This window comes from Oryx dammah, unplaced genomic scaffold (genome assembly GCF_014754425.2).
Source record: "Oryx dammah isolate SB20612 unplaced genomic scaffold, SCBI_Odam_1.1 HiC_scaffold_25, whole genome shotgun sequence".
Classification (NCBI taxonomy): domain Eukaryota; kingdom Metazoa; phylum Chordata; class Mammalia; order Artiodactyla; family Bovidae; genus Oryx; species Oryx dammah.
The window spans coordinates 103,847,075-103,857,312 of NW_024070209.1; the positions used below are offsets into that span (position 1 = coordinate 103,847,075).

Consider the following 10,238-nt stretch of genomic DNA (forward strand, 5'->3'; position numbering starts at 1 on the left):
CAAAGTACAGAAAGTCAGAAACTGCGGCCCAGAAGGGCCCACGGAGATGTGACTGCTCAGGGCCGGGCGGGGCCCCCGGTCAGAGGAGGACGTTGGGGGAAAGCAAGACGAGGGGAATAAGCCAGGCTTCCCTGGTGGCTCAGGTGGTGGAGACACTGCCTGCCGTGCGAGAGACCCGGGTTCGATCCCGGAATCAGGAAGACCCCCTGGAGGAGGAGATGGCAACCCGCTCCAGTGTTCTTGCCAGAAGCCCACGGACAGAGGAGCCTGGCGGGCTGTAGTCCCTGGGGCTGCAAAGAGTTGGACACGCCTGAGTGACTGACACTTTCACGTCACGGACACAAACACAGGCAGAGCTCATTTTATTGTTCTTCCCTTTGTTGCAGAAGCTGTGCTTCTCACAAACTGCAGGTCAGTGGCGACCCCGAGTCTAGCAAATCTCTTGGTGCCCGTTCCCCAACAGCGTTTTCTCACTCCTGTCTCTGTGTCACATTTTGGGAATTTTCCCAGTGCCTCAAACATTTTCATTCCTGTTAGGTCCTTTATGGTGACCTGTGACCTTTGGTGTTACTCTTGTCATTATCCGAGAAGCCGTGAGCTGCACCCACGTAAGACAGCGAACTCAACTGACAAACGTGTGTGTTCTGACAGCTCCACCTCTCTCCCCCGCCTCTCTCCCTCTCATCCAGCCTCCCTTTACCCCGAGACGCAACAGTAGTGACATTTGGTCGATTAAGAACCTACCGTGACCTCCGAGTGTTTAAGGGAAGGGAAGAGTCGCTCGTCTCTCACTTTAAATCAAAGCTCGAGATGATGGAGCTCAGTGAGAAAGGCGTGTCAGAACTGAGACAGGCCTGGAGCTAGGCCTCTTGCACCAAACAGTTAACCAAGGTGTGAAGGCAAAGAGCGCTCTTGAAGGAAATTAAGCGTGCTGCTCCAGGGGTCACACGAATGATAAGAAAGAGAGGCAGCCTTCCTGCTGGTACGGAGAAAGTTCCGGTGGTCCGGACAGAGGATCAGACCGGCCCAACACTCCCTTAAGCCAAAGCCTCATCCAGAGGAGGACCCTCATCTCTTCAATTCTGTGAAGGCTGAGCGGGGTGAGGAGGCTGCAGAAGAAAACTCGGAACCTGGCAGGGCTGGCTCGCGAGGGTTCGGGGGAGAAGCCGCCTCCTCACGTGCGCGGGCAGGCGAAGCGGCAAGAGAAGACCCGGCTGAGACCGTCCACGGGGGAGGCCGCCCTGGACAGCAGACGCTCAGCCTCCACCAGCAAGGAGATGGCGTCTTCCCAGTGGCTCAGATGCGGTTCGCACGTTTCCACGGTGAAATATTTTAAATTGAGATTCGTACACCGTTTCCTCAGACGTAACGCTATTGTAGCCACCAGGGAAGCCTCGATCGCTGCAGCGCAGTGTGAGCATAACCGTTAGCGCCCCGGGAGCCACGACACCCCTGTGCCTGGCTTTCCTGGGATACGTACGGCGGTGGCCTGGAGCCGAGCCGGCTGTACCTCTGACCTGATGCCTTTCATGACAACGTTTTGATACTGGTTCCTTAGTCACGACACACGTACCAGATGAATGTGAGATGCTAGCATTGGGAAGAGCTGGGTGAGGGCTCTGTGGGAACTCCCTGAGCTATCTTTGCAAATCTAATACGATTCTGAAATAAAAGAGTTTATAGAGAAAATTAAAGCAGCATGGATATGTAAAACAAAACAAAACAAAATGTCACAAGCTGTGGCCTGAACACTGACTTTCGGAAACCAGTGTGTTTACTGAAGGCCTCTTGTGAGATGGCCCAGCTGTGGTGAATAGGACTCTCTTTTCTAAAGAGAGTCCATGTGCAGCCTGTCTTTAACATCCCGTTTTCAGGAGAGATGGAGGGAGCGAGGGAGGGCAGGAGGGCAGGGGAGTGTGGCGGGGCGTGGTGGGTTCGGGGCGGGCTGAAGGGCTGGCCTGCAGGCTGACTGTCTCTCCCACCTCTCCCCCCGCCCGTCCGCCGAGGTCTCTCTCTAGGCCCTTGTTGTATTGCCTGAGCCCCTTCCCCAGGAATGAGAGCCCCCCAGGGACGGGCCTGAACCCAGTTACAGAGCCTCATGGGCAGGTTTTCATCTGGTAGCTCAGCTTTTGTATTTTTATTAGAAAGGCCCCAGACCCAGCTGACAGACGAGCAGCCTGGGTACCTTGGGTGAAGGCTGGGCCACGGCGGAGGCCAGTCTCATCTCATAGCCGGTGCTTGCTGGGCGGCCGGTGGCTTGGTGCTTGTGGACACACGGGGGATGGCGGGGGCTCAGCTTGGCACCCCCAGGCTCCGCCGTGTGTTACCCCTTGTGGGCTAAGCTCCAGGTTTCCAGTAGATCACCCCCACCCCTCCCCGGCAAGTTCTAGGTCAGCAGGACCCAGGCTGGAGGTCTCAGGACCAGGGACTTTCCCAATAGAGAGGCGAGGTTTCCTGATATGTCTGGGGCTGGATGCGGCTGGGTGTGAGAGGGGAGCTTGGAGCATCCTTATGGAACCCGTAGTGGGGTCTTCAGAGCCTCTATCAGAGTCTCAGCGTGGGGCCAGGGGCCAGGAGACTGGTGCCCAGCTGCTGGTGTAGCCCAGGAACTCAGTCTGGGGCCTTATTGTCCCCCACCCCCCACCCCCCGGGAATACGAGTGTGGGCCCTGGAGTCACACCCATCAGCTCCCCCCATCCCCGCGCCCCGTGTGGAACGTCCTGGGGGGCATGGACGGTGGAGCCCCCCTGGGCTGCAGGTGGCCGTCCAGGGTGTAGAAGTCCAGGATATCGGGCTCTGGAGGAGCCTGAGATCTTGGAGGGCCTTGGGTAGGACAGGTTGGAGGAAAAGATATAGGGATTTGCCAGTGAGCACAAACTTGGTGGCCTTCGGGTGCAAGAAATAAGTGACACTTTGATTAAAAGAAAAAGAAATTGATTTTTTAAAAAAGCCAAGACAAAAGTGAAAATGAGCTCAGAGCAGACAGAGTGTTGATGGGGGGTCTGTTCTGAGCGGTTCCTCTCCAGGGCCAGCTGTGTGTCCACTGCAGCCAACAGTGGGCGCTGCCTGGGGCATGTGCTGAGGACGCAGAGGCCCGAAGCGTTGATTCTGCCACGGCTTTAGGGGCCTGGAGCCCGTACGGTCATCAGCCTGGTGGAACCGCCTCTGGGTAGCTGCGTCATGGGTCAGTGGAGCGTGTGTGAGTGGGGCTGGCAGGCTGCACTTGCTCTCCCTGCGACTTTGGTGGTTTCTTTCTGTTGGACCCACCAGGACCTCTTTCAGTTCAGTCCAGTCGCTCAGCCATGTCTGACTCTGTGACCCCAATGCATCGCAGCACGCCAGGCCTCCCTGTCCATCACCAACTCCCGGAGGTCACTCAGACTCACGTCCATCGAGTCCGTGATGCCATCCAGCCATCTCATCCTCGGTCGTCCCCTTCTCCTCCTGCCCCAATCCCTCCCAGCGTCAGAGTCTTTTCCAATGAGTCAACTCTTAGGGCTCTAGAAATCCCACCAGTCCCTGGACACCCTCTCCTACTCCTCTAGTCACTCCCACCAAACCCCTGGCCCTTCTGTTTGCGGAGTTACAACAGCTTGTAAAGCTGGGTTGCAGTTCTCTGGGTCAACAGTGGGTGGCGCTCTCTAATTATTCCTGGTGGTTGTTGTTCAGTTGCTAAGCCGTGTCTGACTCTGCGACCCCATGGATTACAGCATGCCAGGCTTCCCTGCCCTTCCCTTTCTCCTGGAGCTTGCTCAAACTCATGTCCATGGAGTCGGTGATGCCATCCAATCATCTCATCCTCTGCCATCCCCTTCTCCTCCTGCCTTCAATCTTTCCCAGCATCAGGGTCTTTTCCAATGAGTCAGCTCTTTGCATCAGGTGGCCAAAGTATTGGAGTTTTAGCTTCAGCATCAGTCCTTCCAATGAATATTCAGGACTGATTGCCTTTAGGATGGACTGGTTGGATGTCCTTGCAGTCCAAGGGACTCTCCAACACCACATCAATTCTTCAGTGCTCAGCTTTCTTCACAGTCCAGCTCTCACATCCATGCAGGACTACTGGGAAAACCACAGCTTTGACTATGTGGATCTTTGTTGGCAATATGATGTCTCTGCTTTTTAAGATGCTGTCTAGGTTTGTCATAGCTTTCTTTCCAAGGAGCAAGCATCTTTTAATTTCACGGCTGCAGTCACCGTCTGCAACAATTTTGGAAAATTCCTCGATTCAGCAACTTGAGCATTTATCAAACCAAAATGACTTACTCATTGATCAAGTTCAATAAAGCCTTTCTTTGTGCACAGAACTTTATGGATTGCAACTTTGAATTAAGTCAGAATCAAGAAAAGATGCATTTCATGATCTATTACCTGCCAATAGCTTTCCTTGGCTTGTGGGGCAGCAAGGTAACCTCCTTGAAGTACAGGATGGCTGTGAAACTCGCCACAGCTGGAGGCATTCGGCCCCCTGCCCCAGAGAAGCGCATGCCTGCCTGGGTAGCTGGAGTTTCATGTCCCTGGAATGAAGGGGGGACCATCACGGTGCCTCCAGCTGGCTTGATGGCAGAGACGGGGCCGGGCCATCAGCTCCCCCGTCCACCACCAGAGGGCAGCATTGCCCCACCGAGCGCCCTCCACCGCCAAGCCTGCTCGCCGGGCCGATTGACTTAAGCCCTGCCGTCTCCCTGGCAACCGTCTCCAGCCCTCCCTCTTCCGGCGCCCTTCCGGCCGAGCTCTGCGCTGTGATGGACAGGGGCTGCCCCTCTGCTCTCCCTCTGTGCCTGGGCCAGCGGAGCTGCTCGAATGGACTGTGCTGGACGCAGCTGGGGCCCCGTAAGAGCATCGCTGACTTCCTCTTGGCCGAGGGGCCCTCCTTTCCCCCAAATGCTTGCCTTCCCCACCTCCTGTTCTGGAAAGGGAGAGGGAACTTTCAGAGCCAGCTGCAAAGGCTGCGATCCCCTCACACCCCATGGAGGGGAGCGGGCTGGGGAGGGGTCACCGGCTGCCGAGGAGTGGGGTGCAGAGTGCAGGGGCCACGGGCAGAAGATCACGGGTGTTTGGGACCCCAGCTGCTTCCGGATCTTGTCCAGTGGGAGCCCCTCTGTGACCAGACTGGGCAGCGGGAAGTGATGATGAATTCTGACCACGCTGGACCCCAACATGACACCCCAGGCTTGTCCCCGAGGCCTGTAGAAAGGCTCAGGTGGCACCTTCCCAGTTCAGAGTGAGTCAGGGGGTGAAGGGAGGCCGCCGACACGCAGGGGCCACAGAAGGGTCAAGCACCTGCCCCGATGAGGGGTCAGGACCGTCGGTCTCAGCCGGCTCTGAGGAGTCAGCATGAGGGGCGGCTGGGGAGCCTCTCTGGACGGCGCGGTCAGGGCGGACCTCGGTGAGAAGTCGGGGAGGGACAGCCCGGCCTCCTGCTTCCTTGCCCAGCTTGGCCTGGCTGACACTCACTCTGAGCGGGAGGCAGGCACCCAGCCTTCCCTGTGCCTACACCGCCCACTGCGCTGCCTGCGAGAATGGCGGAGGGTGAGCTTGCAGACCTCAGATGGGCCTTGATCCCTGGAGCTCCCCCTCTTCTGCCCGGGGTGCCCCGGGACCCCAGCACAGGGCCAGGTGCCCCTGGGGCCGATCATGTGACCCGGGGTTGGGTGCAGACTCCAGGGAGGGGAGCTGTGATTCAGTAACCTTCTCACGGCGCCTGTGTTTCGACAGGACGGTCATGGGTCATGCTGGGCGAGTCTGAGACTCCAGGGCAAAGGCAGTGATGGTCAGCCCCGAGTACCCATCCGTCTGTCCACTTGCTCAGCAGTTGCTTCCCTGGGCTGGCTTGGGGAAAGCAGCGTCTGCCCCATACGATGTAACCCCTGGCTGCAAATTTTCTAGTAGCCTCATTAAGAACTATGTGAATTTTATTAATATATTTTATTTAACCCAATATGTCAACCCGTTATCATTTCAACATGCGAGCCATCTAAAAATTATTAATGAGCTATCTTACACTCATTTACTACCAAGTCTGAGATTTGGTAGGTATTTTACACTTTCAGCACGTCCCGACTTGTGTAAGTCAGACTTCAAGCTCTCAAAAGCCACGAGCGGCCAGGGCTGGCATACTGGAGAGTGGAAGTGCGGACCATGCTCTAGGGGCTGCATGCAGGCAGCCCGCGTGGACTGATCTGTGCCAGGAGGTGTCACAGGACTATGGGAATTCAGAGGGAGGAACAGCCCATGGGGAGGGGCTTGGAGGACTCCCAGGAGGAGGAGGCACTGGGGCTGGGCATGGGGTAAAGAGGAGTTCTCGGGGTACAAAGGAGGAGAAAGACAATCTTCTAATTTCGTTCCTGGTTCCCAAGATAGGGTCCGAAGAAGTCAAGGCCTGTCACTGCCTTCCTACCAGTTTCTCCTAAAGGAACCACTGGTTTAAATCTTCTGATTTCAGGACTTGCCTGGTTAATTCATGTTCCCAGTGCAGGGCGCCAGGTTCAGCCCCTCATCAGGGAGCTAAGACCCAGCACGGTGCAACTAAGACCATCCGCTTCTTTCTGCCCCTGGGCCAGTGCTGATATTTTTCCATATTCTAGTAACAAACCCTGAGGCCCAGAGGTTCAGCTACTAGGAGGTTCGTGTGCTGTTGTGTCTGGCCCTTTCCAACCCCGTGGCCTGCAGCCCCTCGGCTCCTCTGCCCACGAATTCTCCAGGCAAGAAGGCTGGAGTGGATGGCCGTTTCCTCCTCCAGGGGATCTTCCCCACCCGGGGGTCGAACCCGTGTCTCCTGCACTGACAGGCGGGTTCTTCACTACTGCGTCACCTGGGAAGCCTGTGTGGGTAAGAGGCGAGACATAAGTCTTACCGAGGTCTTAGAGCAGTGGCCACAGGGACGGTGTTACCAGGCCCTTCCTCTGCTTTATGAAGCCATGGTGCGTGTGCCTGTTGCTTCACACAGGGAAGGAGGTGCTGGTGGGGATTCCTGAAACTTGTCTGTAACCAGGTGCCATCCCTGGGTCCCACTCAGGAAGTCTTCCTTAGGTCTAATTGAAATCTCTCTTGCTGCTGTTGGGGGTCCCAGGTGAGGCTGCTTTGCAGGACTGCTCTGATGCCGCCTCTCCCACGGCTATCCCCAGGGACCAGCCTGGAGAGCAGCTGTGTTCGTGAAAAAAAACCTTTAGAAGTGAATCTTCCAAATGTGTCTGCAAAGAGTCAAAAGATTGAGCCTTCATGGGGGCATCTCTGGAGAGGTGACCGGTGTGGGGCAGCTCTGTGGGAACAGAGCCACATTCCCCCTGCTCTCCTTCCTGGAGGGAGAAGGGGTCCACTGGGGTGACGCTCTGTTGCTCCACTTGATGGGGCAGCAGGAAGGTCCCTGTTTCCTGGAGCTTCCCTCCTGTGTTGTCTGGAATTGAGCTTCCGGGCTTCGTTTTGGGGCATTTGAGCGTCACCCTTCACCCTTACAGATGCTCACCGCATGTTCCGGCACTGAAGTGGTCCCTGTCGTTCTCCTCGGGGGTCCTGGGGTGGTTGGGGTAGGGACCACAGTGAAGTGTGCTTGTGGCACAGGAAGTTGAGGGAAGAACCTGTGGGTGATCAACCCTGGCCTGGTCCCCGAGGCGTGGGCCCGGGTCCTCTGCCGAGAGGTGGGCTGCGTGGGAGCCTGGGTTTGCCTCTGTCCTGTCACCCGAGTGGCTCAAACGGTAAAGCGTCTGCCAGCAATGCGGGAGGCCCGGCTTTGATCCCGTGGTCGGGAGGATCCCCTGGAGAAGGAAAGGACAACCCACTGCAGTGCTCTTGCCTGGAAAATTCCACGGACGGAGGAGACCGGTAGGCCGCAGTCCATGGGGTCACGGAGTCGGACACGGCTGAGCGGCTTCACTGGCCCATTGTCACCCGAGAGATGGAGGTTTCAGCAGCGCAGACTTGCCCTCACACCTGCCGTGTGTCTGGCAGGTTTTTGCCCTTTCCGCCTCCTCAGCTTGGGCTCGTTTGGGTGCACTGCCTCCCCGGGTGGCACGTAATGGGTCAGGGTCGCTGTGCAGTATAGAGCAGACTCAGCAGACTCGGGTTGCCCACACCCTGCATGCCCAAGGGAGGCCAGGCCCTGGCTCAGCGCCCGGGAGGGACTTCTGGACACTCGGGACGTCCTGCTGATAAAAGCATCTTTGCCTACCTGCTCCAGGCCATGCCAGGGAGTCTATGAAATGATGGGGTTTATCGGGGGTGCCTCAGGGTCCCCGGTATCAACCGGACCTCTGCAGGGGCTGGGAGCTAAAGTCGCCTACGTGGGCAGCCAGGCTTGTCTTCATGACCCACCTCCAAGGAGAACCGGGGCACCAAAGCTCAGGGAGGCTTCCCTGGCTGGCACCCCTACCATGACATCACACGTCCTCCGGGAGGGGCTGGTGCCTGGTGTCCCTGGCACCTGCCCCATGCGGACCCTCCCTGGGCTGGTTTTTCTCTGTCCTGGGCTCATAAACCTTAACTGTGAGTGCGGCAGCCTGGCATAGTTCTGCAAGTCCCTCCAGTCGCTCCTGGAGCCTAGGGTGGTCTGCAGCTCTGGAGGCCAGGGTCAGCCACCCTGTTGACCGGCCCTGAGGTGGGGGGGGGGGCTGTCCCATCTGTGTCACATGGGCAGTCCTGTGTACAGAGGCCCCTGCGGGACGTCTTCAGATGCTGGGGCGCTTCGACCTTTGACCTTGACTCCTCTCTCCTGTCTGTGCTCTCGGCTCTGCCCACCGGACGTCCACGTGGCATCCTACATTCTCCAGGGAGAACCAAACTGTTTCTGGTGGTGAGGCATCCTCCTTGAGTGGGGCTCCTGCTGACTGGGGTGGGGGTGCAACCTTGCCACCCCCATTCTGAACCTGGAAGCACCTAGGACGAGGGGTGCTGCTGGGAACATGGGGCCCCGTGTGTGTGTGCACGCACGTGTGGGTTCTGCCTTGTCTGGGGCGGGGGCTGGGCTGGGCTGCAGCGCCTCTGGGAGCCCCCTCAGCTCAGGGGAAGCTCCGAGCTGCCTGTGCTAAGGCTCTGGTGGCGTCCAGGAGATCAGGGAGGCCTGACCTTCCCTCCGGCGGCCCCTGTGTGCCAGTTCCCCGAGACGTGCCTCGGGCCCCGACTCTGGGTCTGTCCAGGCTGCTGCTCCCATGCTTTTCGGCCTCTGCCTCCGTCTGGGACAGACGCTGGCCCTCCTGCCAGGCCCCGCCGCCCGCCCCCGGGGGCCTGTGCGCCTGTGTTCACGTGAGCTGGTCCAGGTGTGGCTGGCCCTGATGCCAGCCCTGGGAGAGGCTGCTGGGCATGAAGGGCCCTGGACGCCATGGAGACACGGAGCTGGGAAAGCCCCGGGGTCAGCCTGTGCCCAGAGCCTGGTCTTAGCACCCTGCTCTTTCCCAGGCCGTGGCCTGCACTTGGCCCCCGCCCTGGCCTGGGCCCCACGTCCGGGGATGGGCGCTGGCCATGGTGCCCTGTGGGTTGGGACCCGGGGCCTGGCTGGAGACTGGCGCCTCCCCCCGGCCTGCAGCCTGGCCGCCGCCCCGGCCCTGCCACGTCGGTGCTTCCACCCCGGCGGCAGGAAGCCGCGCGCACGCTCTTTCTGTAACGTTTTGGAGGGCTGCTGTTGCAGGAAACATCTGGCCGCTGTCCAAGGAACATAATAAGAGAGAGAGAGGGTGAGAGGGAGTCGGGGAGGAGGCAGGGGCTGGGGAGGTTTGGAAAAACCATCTGATTCCACTTTGCAAAGACAACTGCAGTTATGTCTCTGAGGGTTTCGAAGTCACTTCAGATTCAAACCGTGCCGGGTGACGTCAGTGGGAAAAAATGAAGCTCGCCCTGGTTCTGGGACACACACCACATGAAGTCGGTCCCAGCAAGCTCCCGGCCTGTGAGCCAGGACAGCGGGTGGCCCACAGGGGTCTTTTCAGAAAGGCAGGAGCCGTGGGGGCAGGGGCCGAGGTCCGCCGCCCTGGGCATCCCGGGCTGTCTGGCCTCAGCTCCGTGGCCTGACCCAGGGGGACAGGAGGGGAGCAGGAAGAGGGCAGAGTGAGACCACGGATGGGAGAGAGGTCAAGGTCAAAGGGAGCCCCGCGCAGTGTCCCGCATCTGAAGACGTCCGGGGGCCTCTGGACACAGGACTGCCCACGTGACACAGCCCTGGGCCCCTTCGGAACAGTTCAGTGTGTCCCACCCCTGCTGAGAGTGGAGGGCCGCAGGCCCCGGGACGGAGAGAATCCTGGCATTGCTGGGCC

The 10,238-nt window shown here is 58.8% G+C and overlaps 1 protein-coding gene across 1 annotated transcript in view; it reads left to right on the top strand.

The window, feature by feature from the left end:
• The window catches only part of RXRA (retinoid X receptor alpha), a 66,608-nt gene extending 56,587 nt beyond the window's left edge, over window positions 1–10,021 (top strand). The window contains exons 11-12 of the transcript XR_005718497.1: window positions 6,165–6,169; window positions 10,002–10,021. The gene's annotated coding sequence lies outside the window, so the exon portion shown is untranslated. The remainder of the gene's footprint in view (window positions 1–6,164; window positions 6,170–10,001) is intronic.
• Window positions 10,022–10,238: the final 217 nt, after the last annotated feature.